The sequence below is a fragment of the Orcinus orca genome, chromosome 13 (genome assembly GCF_937001465.1).
Source record: "Orcinus orca chromosome 13, mOrcOrc1.1, whole genome shotgun sequence".
In the NCBI taxonomy this organism is placed as follows: domain Eukaryota; kingdom Metazoa; phylum Chordata; class Mammalia; order Artiodactyla; family Delphinidae; genus Orcinus; species Orcinus orca.
In genome coordinates this window covers 56,452,386-56,464,618 of record NC_064571.1, presented here as the reverse complement: position 1 = coordinate 56,464,618, position 12,233 = coordinate 56,452,386, and the positions used below count along the sequence as shown (strand labels likewise).

At 42.0% G+C, this 12,233-nt stretch overlaps 1 protein-coding gene across 2 annotated transcripts in view; it reads left to right on the top strand.

Annotated features, from left to right (window-relative positions):
- PLEKHH2 (pleckstrin homology, MyTH4 and FERM domain containing H2) overlaps window positions 1–12,233 on the top strand; it is a 131,600-nt gene that overhangs the window by 12,572 nt on the left and 106,795 nt on the right. The window contains exon 2 of one of the 2 annotated variants that reach the window (XM_049695984.1): window positions 871–937. The gene's annotated coding sequence lies outside the window, so the exon portion shown is untranslated. Of the gene's footprint in view, window positions 1–870; window positions 938–8,130; window positions 8,232–12,233 lie in introns of those variants that run through there. The other variant, XM_004265010.3, reaches the window with a different exon arrangement.

Genomic DNA, 12,233 nt, shown 5'->3' with positions numbered 1-12,233 from the left:
ATCCCCTGGGATTTCTCATTGCCCCTTTACCCTATGCTGTGCCAGCTCTCTGCCATTGTGCCATCTGCCTTCTTCGTCCCTCTCTTTTCTTTTCTCTCTCAGGAGCAAAACCAAGTTCCTCTCATTTTCATATTACTACTTTCCTAGACCTGACACTTTTGCCTTTGTAGGCTCCTTCCTCAGGAAAAACCCATTGAAAGTGATATTTTACCACTGTGTTGGTATGAAAATGAATGTATTAATGCTGTGTGTTAAAACATTTGTTTGACCACAAAGTTCATTTTTTCTTTGGATTTTAAAGTTAAAATATTTTCATGGGGCTTGCCTGGTGGCGCAGTGGTTGGGAGTCTGCCTGCCGATGCAGGGGACACGGGTTCGTGCCCCGGTCCGGGAAGATCCCACGTGCCGCGGAGCGGCTGGGCCCGTGAGCCATGGCCGCTGAGCCTGCGCATCCAGAGCCTGTGCTCCACAACGGGAGAGGCCACAACAGTGAGAGGCCTGCGTACCACACACACAAAAAAATAATAAATAAATATTTTCATGGGCCATTAAAGGTATTGTGGACACTGAGCACTGTGTCTATTTTGCCTCATGGATAAGTTGGCCTGAAGGAAACTAGAAAAAATAGATACTGTGTTAATGATACAAATTATAAATATTATGATATCACCAAAGTCTGATGTTGTGGTGCTCTTGATATGAAATTTATGAATGTGAATAGCAAATATATATTTTAATTTTCAGTGCTACCATACGTGTAGGTCATAGGGCAGAGACTGTCCATGCCCTACCCATATGCCTAAGTGCAAACAACAAAAGAAAAAACTGATAAACTGGACTCTGTCTAAATTAATTTTTTTTTCTTCAAAGGACATCTTCCAGAAAGTGAGACGACAACCCACAGAATTGGAGAAAATATTTGCAAATCCTATATCTGGTAAGGGACTTGTATCTAAAATATAAACCTTATGATTCAATAATAAAAAGACAAATAACTCAATTGAAAAATGGGCAAAAGACTTGAATAGATATTTCTCCAAAGGAGATATACAAATGACCAAAAAGCACATGAGAAGATGTTCAACATCATTAGTCATTAGAGAAATGCAAATCAAAAAGGCAATGAGATACTACTTTAGCCATTAGGATGGCTATAATCAAAAAGATAAATAATAACAAGTGTTGGTGATGATATAGAGAGAGTGGGACCCTCAGTCACTGCTGGCGGGAATGTAAAATTGTGCAGTCACTTTGCAAAACAGTCTGGCAGTTCCTTAAAAGGTTAAACATAAAGTTACCATATGACCCAGCAACTCCAATGCCAAGAGTTGCTGCAATTCTTCCAATAGAATTGAATACCTAAGTCCACACTAAAACTTGTACACAAATGTTCATAGCAGCATTATTCCTAATAGCCAAAAAGTAGAAACAACCCAAGTGTCCATCACCAGGTGAATGGATAAACAAAAGGTAATGTATCCAACTCAATGGAATAGTATTTATCCATAAAAAGGAATGAATTGCTGATACATTCTATAACATAGGTAAATCTTAAAAACATTATGGTAAGTGAAAAAGGCCAGTCACAAAAGATAACATATTGTATTGTTCCATTTATATGAAATGCCCAGAATAGGCAAATCTATAGGAGCAGAGAGTGGATTAGTAGTTGCCTAGGTCTGTTGTGGAGGAGGGATTGGAAGGTGATGGCTAAAGTATATTGAGGCTCTTTTTAGATTGATGAAAATGTTCTAGAATTGATTATGGTGATGGTTACACAAATCTGTGAATATACCTGAAACCACTGAATTGTACACTTTCAATAGGTAAATTGTACAGTATGTGAATTGTATCTCAATAAAACTGTTATTTAAAAGTCTTCCAGGGACTTCCCTGGTGGTCCAGTGGTAAAGAGTCCGCCTTACAATGCAGGGGACATGGGTTCCATCCCTGGTCAGGTAACTAAGATCCCACATGCCGCAGGGCAACTAAGTCCACGTGCCACAACTACTGAGCTCGCGCCTCAACTAGAGAACGCACGTGCTGCAAACTACAGAGCCTACACACTCTGGAACCCTCACGCCACAACTACAGAGCCCACATGCCCTGGAGCCTGCTCGCCACAACTAGAGAAGAGAAACCCACATGCCACAACTAGAGAGAAGCCCACGCACCGCAACGAAAGATCTTGCATGTCTCAATGAAGATCCCTTTTGCCACAATTAAGACCTGATGCAGCCAAAAATAAATTAAACAAATAAAAATTTTAAAAATAGGGCTTCCCTGGTGGCGCAGTGGTTGAGAGTCCGCCTGCCGATGCAGAGGACACGGGTTCGTGCCCCGGTCCGGGAAGATCCCACATGCCGCGGAGCGGCTGGGCCCGTGAGCCATGGCCGCTGAGCCTGCGCGTCCGGAACCTGTGTTCCGCAACGGGAGAGGCCACAACAGTGAGAGGCCCGCGTACCGCAAAAAAAAAAAAAAAAAAAAAAAAAAAAAAAAAATTTTAAAAAATAAAAATAAAAAATAAAGTCTTCCAAAAGGTTATTATATTAGGGAAACATGAAAATATTGAAACAGTTATGTTGTTTTTTATACTAGTGAAAAATTGGAAATAAGCTAATTGTATAATAATAAGAGAATGGTTAAATAAATTGGGGTAAAATCTTATGGTAGAGTATTAATCAGTCCTTACAAATGTTTTCAAATAATACATAATGACAAAGAAAATGCTCACAAAAGAATAGATATATGTATATGTACAACTGAATCACTTTGCTGTATACCTGAAACTAACACAACATTTAAAATCAACTATACTCCAATATAAAATAAGAATTTTAAAAAAGATAAAATGCTCACAAAATCTTAAGTGTAAAAGATTAAAAAGTATAAATTCAGCATAATCTTATAAGGGACTATCATTACGGGAAAAGTTTGATGATGAGAGAAAAAAAGAAAAAGACTGATGATGGATGGTGGGTAATTTTAGTTTTCTTTTTTATATCTTTTTATATTTTCCAAAGAAAATTAATTTATGTTGCTTTTATAATCAGGAAACAGTATAAGACAAAAGTGACTATGGGGAACTTTTTAAAAAAAGTTTCTGTATTGATTTGCATAAGTAACAGGGTAACAGCACTAAAGATCAAAGTCCCGGTCCACCATATGAATTTGGTTAAGTAAAGGAAAAGACTTATTGAAAACAAGAATGCAGGTAATTACTTTGATTCAATTGTTGGTTCAAAATGCTGTTGCCAAGCCATCTCACATTATTTCAGCTAGGTTCAAAGCGAACCCACCTCTTGAATTCAGTGAGACACTGCCTCTCTTCTGTTTCTACATATAGCCCTCTCTCATTTTTACATTTCCCTTGCTCCATCTGCCCACTCCTTCTCACCTCAACTCTTAGGATTTTCCTGCTATGTATCTGCTATCCTTCAAATAAATGCTCCATGCAAGCTTCCAATACCCATCAAACACATTAGGCTTGTACTTCATTCAGTGGCAATCAAATACCTGTTCAGTCACCCTGCCAGGTTTTCTGAAACATCCATACTATATTCCATAGGCAATGATTTTACAGTTATCCCAAGGCACATAACAATGTCCTTATAATGTGTCTTTAATTGTCATTGTCAGGGGATGTTGTGGTCAGTTTCTGGCTTAAGCTGGCTTAAGCTGTCCCTTTATGCACTGTAAAAAGAGAGGGAAAAGTTTTAGTTATTAGCTGTAGTGAGGATCTGGACCAGAATAGCTGCCTCTACCTGGTAGGTAATGAGCCCAAATACAGTAAATCCTCTGTTCACATTTAATGTTTTTTTATATGGTTTGGGTCACTGTTTTCCTGTGTGACTCTCATGTGTGGTGTCTTTTTCTTTTTTTTTTTTAACTTCATGGGTCCTGACCAAGTCATTGCTGACTATCCCCCTCAATCTGTTTCAATGGTCTGCTTCTCCTTTCACTTGCCTTAAAATAAGTGATCCGCAAAGCTCTGCCCTAGCTCTTTTCTTTTTCCTCTGTGCATGCTTGTTCTCTCTGTGGCCTTACCAGTGCCCATTAAACTCTCACCTCCACCAGTCTTGGCCTTGGCCTGGCCTCACCTACAACCTGCTGCCCACACCAGTCTGTGATAGAGGGGGCCCAGCTCACCTGGTGAGGCTGCCTTCATTCAGCCCCAAAGGACTGAACAGGCTGTTATGCCCTGGGCACTGGGGACACACCAGACAGGTCATCTTCCTGTCCACCCCTCTAGGAGGGCCAGGTTGTTTGTCTGTCTCCCTGGTTCTAGGGACACTTTGGTGTCCAGAGTTTGCTGGTCTCCTGAGTTGCAGGTAAACAGCTTGGGGTGCCTGGGCCTATACCCCACTTTGTACTCTAGTCAGCCAGTAAGAGCTTGATCCTACAAGCCCTATTTCTTTTTCCCAATATTCTTCTCCTTGTCTTTGTTATATTTCCCCAAGTGCTGGGACATGTACTTTCTGAACTGGGGTTTCCAATATCTCTGTTCCAGAAGCCATATGCTCATTCTAGTGGGGCCAGTGTCTCCTTTCCCCTTGTTTCTTTTTGGATTTTATGTGCAGTTGGATTAAAGAGCCAGACTCTTCTTTCCTAGTATTTACCCAGCTCCCTTATCCATGCTTCCTTCAACCTCTCTGCTCCTGTTCCCAGTATGCCAAGTGGCTATATGGTCAGCAATCATTCTGCAATTTACAAAAATCTCCCCTCTGTGCAGATTACCTTGAAATGTATACTCAAACCCAAGCCTTTGTCCTCAACTCAGTCTGACTAATTTCCTGCTGGCTCTCTCCTCCTGGATATTTCAAAGGCACTTCAGGTTGCACTCAGCTCATCCAAGCCAGATCTCATTCTTCTTCCCCTAAACTAATTCCTTCTTCTCCTTGCTTCTCTACTTTGGTTAGTGGGACCATCATTTCCCAGTTACTCAGAGCCTCCCAGAGCCTCACGTCCCTATGCTCTAATCAGATTTCAGAACTTGAAGATTCAATTTCTTGAAAGAAATTGAGGTGCAGTAGAGATGACTGTGAAGCCAGAATTCCCAGTCCTGCTACTTAATGTCTGTACAACCTTGTGACAGTTATTTTAACTGTGTACCTCGATTGCCCCATCTGTCAGATGGGAATAACAATTGTACCTATATCGTAGGACTCTCCTTAGATTGTATATGCTAAAGCACTTGGAACAGCTCCCTATGCATTGTAAGTGCCACATATTTGTTTACTATTTTTATCTGTTCTACCCAGAATCTAATTCCCACCATGGCCTGCATTTCAATCTCACCATGAGCACCCTACTTCAGATGTTCATTGAACTGTTCTCTTAGCCTCCTAATTGTTCCTCCTTCTAGCTATTCTCTCCAGCACACTAGATAGAGCTTCCTAAAGCACAGCTTTGGTCCCCCATTGCTTTTTTCCATCACCACCACTCCCCAGCTGCCACCACTTCTCACCGGGCTAACTGAAATACATTGAATCCACTCTTGCTCTTTTCTAATTCACTCTCCGTAACTTGCCACATCTGATCTTATCACGTCCCTGTTTAAAAAACTTGCGTGGATTCTTAGGGCTCTTGGAATAATGTCGTCACAGCCTTGCTACTCAAAGCACGTCCCTGGGACTTATGAGAAATGCAGACTCTTGGTCCCCAGCCCAGGCTTATTGAGTCTGAACATGCGTTTTAACAAGATCCCCACTGAAGTTTGAGAAGCCCTGTTTCTTCAAGGGCCCACACGGTCTGACCCTCTTTCTTCTGCAGCCTCGTCCTGCTCTACTTGTCCCCTTGCTCCGTATGCCTCACTGTGCCCCTGCCTCACTGGCCTTCATTCAGTCTTTTCAATGTCTCAGGCTCCTCCTCATTGCAGGGCCTGGCACCTGTGGCTCCCATGACTTGGGATACTCTTCTCATTATCTCTTTGCTCTTGCCTGGCTTCACACCTGAGCTCAACTGTCAACTAAGATAAATACTACCTTAAGGTAAATACAACTAAGGTAAATACTATGCGACAAAGGTATATAGTGCCATGAACATTCATGAGGGCTGGTCAGAGATATTTTCCAACTGCCCCTACTTAATATGAAAACATAAAATTCAGCATGTATTTTTTAAAGAGCAGCTCTATTGAGATATAATTCACATAACATACAATTCACTCATTTAAACTGTACCCGTCGATAGTCTCTAGTATATTCACAGAGTTGCACAATCATCACCACAAATTTTAGAATGTTTTCATTTCCCCCAAAGAAACCCCTCTCTCCTTGGCCATCACTCCTATCCTCCCCAGCCCCTCATAACCACTAATCTACTTTCTGTCTCTATAAATTTGCCTATTCTGCACATTTCATGTAAATGGGATTCCACAAAACGTGGTCTTTTGTGACTGGTTTCTTTCACTTGGCATAATGTTTTCAAGGTTTATCCATGTTGTAGCATTTAAAGGTACTTTTCTTTTTATTGCTAAATAATATTCCACTGTTCATGTATTTTTCTTAGCACAACCAGAAACAGGATACCGTTCCACTGTGTTCTCCAGAGCCAAATTCAGTTTGTCATGTTTCTAGAAAAAGGTGACAGTAAGCAAATGTTGGCAGAGCCTTACAAGAGTGGCAGCCGTGTTTAGAAAGCTTCTTTCCATGAGTGACTTTATTCACTCAGCTCTCTCAGTCTATTTAGTATTCTGACTCACAAACGGAAGTGATTCTATTTTGGCATTCTTTCTCTTTCTCCTGAACTAAGCTCTTTGGTCTCTACTGACTTGCTGTGTTAAATTTTGCAAGTTATTTAAACTTTGTTTATTTAACTCCTGTGTGCTCTATAAAATAAGCCCAGTCCAGCCTGCTTGTTTGCCAAAGCTGTTTGGAGACAGATTTTCATATGCTATGCATCATCAGCTCCCACAGAAGGCAAAAGGAATTTGATGTGGGGGGGTAGTCTGGGATGCAGTCCAAAACTAGTGCTCATCTGGAAGAAACATGGAAGCCTGATACTCACTTGCTGGCCTTTTAGTCTTATTCGTTTATTGCCTTCCCTCTGTGGAACTTTGTAAATCTTTATCTGCTTTGTGCTTTTTCTATATAAGGTGAGATAAGCTTAAGGGAAAAAAAAAAAGATTGTACTGAAAAAAGCCTCCTGCACTTTCTATTGGCCAACTGTGAACCAATGGGAGTAATTTGTCTGACCTAGCTTTGTGACCTGGGGAAGGATTACCCATAACATTCAGAATTCTCTCTCTCTTTTTTTTTAACCCTGGGATTGGCCTCTCCAGACCCCATCTTGGGATGTAAAATCCAATTATGTTAAAATTATCACTTACTTACTCATGCAATGCGCTGTGCTAGGTGCTGAGGAGGATACGAAAAGAAAGAAAACAAATCCCTGGTTTCAAAGAGCTCACAGTCTAATGGGGAGATAAGGAATGGTACACAAGGCAGAATGAGCTAAGTGCCAAGAGGAGAAAAAAACGTAAATGCTCAGGGAGCAGAAACAAGAGAAGGGATTACTGCTAGGTGGGGCGACAAGCATGGTTACAAGCAGAAGATGATTTGAGCTGTGTCTTAGAGGATAGTTAGAACTTTTAAAGGTGGACATAGGAAATAGTAGGTAAATGTTCCAAATGGACTTCCCTGGGGTGGGGAAGTGCACAGCTCAGTCTCAGGTGTGTGAAGGGCAGCTGTAAATAATAAACCTGACAAAAGTAGGTTGGAAGCTATGAATGCTACACTAAGGGATCTGTTCTTGGTAACTTAAGCAAAAGGAAGCCAATGAAGGTCTTTGTCAGGGTGTACATCAAAACCGCACTTAAGGACAGTTAACCTGGCGAGAGGTTGAAGGATAGACTGGTAAGAGGAGACACTTCAGGCTGGGAGACCAAACAGGAGGATGCCGAGTCGAGGCAGAGGGAATGGAAAGGAGGTGAGCGCTACAACAGGCTCTGAGCTCTAAGTGTGCCAAAGGCCAGGGATAGAGACTCCTGGACAGAACTCCCTCCTGGGATAGGGACTAGGAGTAGTCAACACCCACACCCCCAGGTGACGTCAGGAGGTCGACTGAGGTCTCTGATTGGCTACAACGGCCGCCAGTCCGGGGAGGAGGCGGTACCCTGTCCCCCGCCCGCTCTGGGCTTGGTGTGAAGCGGGCGCAGGCTGAGAGCCCCAGGAAACCCGCACCAGACGCACCCAGGACAACGGGCGCTGCCCCCGGGGGCCAGCGCAGAGGTAGGCAGATGAGACTGGCCGGGAGCCGAAGGGCGACCCCAGAGACTCCGGTGCCCGGGGATCCCCGCCCCCTCTAGAGCGCGCCGTCCCGGGTGGGCGCGTCGCGCGGAGGATGGGGGCGGCGGGCTGATCCGGAGGGCCGGGACCCGGGGATGGAGCGGGCTGGCACCGGACTCAACTCCGCGCCTCCCGCCGCAGCCTCCGCACTCCACGTCGCTCCCCTTGCTGCTAGCAGGACTGGGGTCTCGTCTGGGAGCGGTGGCCGGCGGCTCCTAGCCCACTGGTCTCCCGTGACATTTTGTTTGAAAAGTCGGGGCCCAGGTTTGTGGCGCGGCGCGGGCAGTCAGGGGGGCACACGGCGCTGCTGCGCGTCCCCGCGCTGAGTGGCCCACGCAGTGAGGGATGCTGCGGCTCGGCCTCCGCTTCTTGGGAGCCCCACTGTGATCTCGGGGGCGAAACTTCTCAAAACTTTAAAGAACCATTTTCTACACCTTGAGTTGCCAGAATGTCAAAGTGCCCTTAGGTGACCTACCATGAAACTGCGCTGTCCCTCAAGTTATTCGGCCACTTTTTAAAAGATGGAACATTTCAGCCAAAATTTTTGACGTGCGAAACGCAGTGGAAAGAGAGGTTGAAACAATAACGCTGGAAAAGTCCTAGTGCTGTGCTACCTGCAGGTCACTGCTTTCTTTGTGAAAATGCCAGTCGCAAGCCTCGACCACACAGCTGTGTGTGTCCCTGAGGAGCTCTGGAGTGAGGAGCACGGGTTCTGAGCAGTGCTACTGAAGGGCAGGCTTTGCCCAAGTGGTGCTGGGTGGTGGTCGGGAGGTTGCTTAAACAAGGCAAGCCTTAGTGTGGTCAAGAAAGACATCTTCTCTGCTTTAGAAACACACACACCTCTCTCTCTCTCTGTCTGTCTCTCTGTCTCTCTGTCTCTGTCTCTGTCTCTGTCTCTGTCTCTCTCTCTTCCTCACCGGGCCAAGTTAAGCTGTCCCTTAAGAGGAGAGAATTAAAGAGTATGAGTGGCTACCTTGGGCTTCATCAGGGGAAGCCTAAGTAGATGAACTCTTTCTATTCTTTTTCTTTCCCTTTAGGGATTTGGAAGAGAAACAGGAAGTCAAAGATTCAGAGAAAAGAGCATTCATTCCACAATCGTGTCAGTAAATGTTTCCCAAAGTCATTGGGGTATTTGGGAAACCAAGACTTTTTCCTGTCGGCTGCAGTAAAATTAGATTACTTTCAAATTCAAAATGTAGAAATGCTGTTTATTTAGCAAGTGGTATAGCTCCCAAAGCTATATCATTAGGCTCTATAAAATCAGTGGTAATGGAAAAGGATGGTGGATATTGTTCAAAATTAGAAGCTTTACTCAAGATGATGCATTAACACAGCAGTTACTTTATATTAACTGAAATTACAGAATGAAATGAGGAAATCAGGTGTCTAGACCTCAGGATAGACCATTAGCTAACCAATCTGTAGTTTTGAATTTTTAAAATTATGACTCTAGTAACTGGGAATGCAGACATTAAATGCCAATAATGTTCTTAAGGTTTTGCTACTTCACTGTAAAAATATGTAATTAGTATAACTATAGAAATGAATAGGTGTGTTTAACAGAATTTATTTGATGTGTCATTTTCATAGCACAGTACTCTTGGTAAAATATATGTCTGATACTTGTCATATTTGAGATTAACAATTAACTCTAAATTGTTCGAGTTAATGGTGGAATTCTCAGCAGGAATAACCACAAACAATAGATTATTAATATACATCCACTTAAACTGTTACTTTTTCTTCACTCATTTGTAAATATATGCTCTTTATAATTAAGGTATAATTCACAAATGAAAGTTACCTTTTTAAAGTGTACAGTGCAGTGGTTTTTGATATATTCACAAGATTGTGCAACCAACAGCACTAATTCTAGAATATTTTCATCACTTAAGAAAGAAACCCCAAACCCATTAGTAGTTGATCACCATTGCCCTCTCTTCACAGTTGTTGGCAGCCACTAAGCTACTTTCTGTCTCTTGGGATTTGCCTGTTTTATATAAATGGAATCATACAGTATGTTACCTTTTGTGTCTGGCTTCTTTCACTAGGCACTTAGGGTAATGTTTTCAAGGTTCATCCATCGTTGTAGCATGTATTAGTGCTTTATTCCTTTTTTTGTGGCTGAATAAGATTCCATTGTGTGGATATACCACATTTTGTTTATCCATTCATCTGATGATGGACACTTGGTTTGTTTCCACTTTTTGGCTGTTTGAATAATAATGCTGTTAACATTTGTGTACAAGTTTTGGTGTGGACTTTAGGTATGCAGTTCTCTTGGGTATATACTTAACATTGGAGTTGCTGGGTCATATGGTAACTTTATGTTAAAACTTTTGAGGAGCTGTTAAACTACTTTCCAAAGCAGCTGTACTATTTTTACATTCTCAACAGCAGTGCATAAGAGTTCAGATTTCTCTGCATCCTCACCAACGCTTGTTATTACATGTCTTTTTTATTATAACCATCCTATTTAGTATACAGTGGGAAGTCATTGTGGTTTTGATTTTCATTTTCCCTTATAGCTAATGATGTTGAGCATTTTTTCTTGTGCTTATTGTCCATTTGTATATCTTCTTTAAAGAAATATCTCTTTAGATCCTTTGCCTACTTTTTTTTTTTGCGGTACGCGGGCCTCTCACTGTTGTGGCCTCTCCCGCTGCGGAGCACAGGCTCCGGTCGCGCAGGCCCAGCGGCCATGGCTCACGGGCCCAGCCGCTCCATGGCATGTGGGATCTTCCCGGACCGGGGCACGAACCCGCGTCCCCTGCATCGGCAGGCGGACTCCCAACCACTGCACCACCAGGGAAGCCCTCCTTTGCCTACTTTTTAACTGGATTTTTTATTGATGAGTTGTAAGAGTCCTTTATATAATCTGGATACATGTCCCTTATCAGATAATGTGATTGGTTAATATTTCTTCCCATTCTGTGTGTTATCTTTTCACTTTCTTGATTGTGTCCTTTGGAGCACAAAAGTTTTTCTTTTTAGGTTAAATTTACCTATTTTTTCTTTGATTACTTATGCTTTAGATGTCATATCTAAGAAACTATTGTCTATTCAAGGTCACAAAGACTTATGCCGATTTAATCTACTATGAGTTTAGAGCTTAGGCTCTTACGTCTAGGTCTTTGATCCATTTGGGGTTAATTTTTGTGTATGATATGCAGCCAGGGTCCAAATTCATTCTTTTGCGTGTGGATATCTAGTTGTCTAGCACCATTTATTTAAAAAAAACTATTCATTTCACCTTGTCAAAAATCAGTTCTCTCTAAATGTGAGGTTTTATTTATGTACTTTTTTTTAATGGATTGAATAGCTCCCCCGCCCGCCACCAAAAAGGATGTATTGCAGTCCTAACCCCTAGTATCTCAAAATATGATCTTATTTGGAAGTAGGGTTGTTACAGATATTTTTAATTGAAATATAGTTGATGTACAATGTTATGTTAATTTCAGGTATACTACATAATGATTTAATGTTTGCATACATTATGAAATGATCACCACGATAAGTCTAGTGACCATCTGTCCCCGTACAAAATTAGTACATTGACCATATTCCTTATACTGTATATTACATCCCTGTGACTTATTTATTATATAAGAGGTTTGTACCACTGGATCCCCTTCACCTATTTTGCCCCCCATCCTTATTTCTTATTTCCTTATTTCTGTACTCGTAATTTTATTCCACTGATCTATATATATGTCTATCTTTATGCCAGTACCACACAGTCTTGATTACTGTACCTTCGTAGTAATTTTTGAAATTGAGTGTGTGAGTCATAAAACTTTTTAAGATTGTTTTGGCTATTCTGGGTTCCCTGAATTTCCATATGAATTATTGGATCAGCTTGTCCGTTTCTGCAAAAAAATGCAGTTGGAATTTTGATAGGGATTGTATTAAATGTGTATATCCATTTGCAAGTGTTGCCATCCT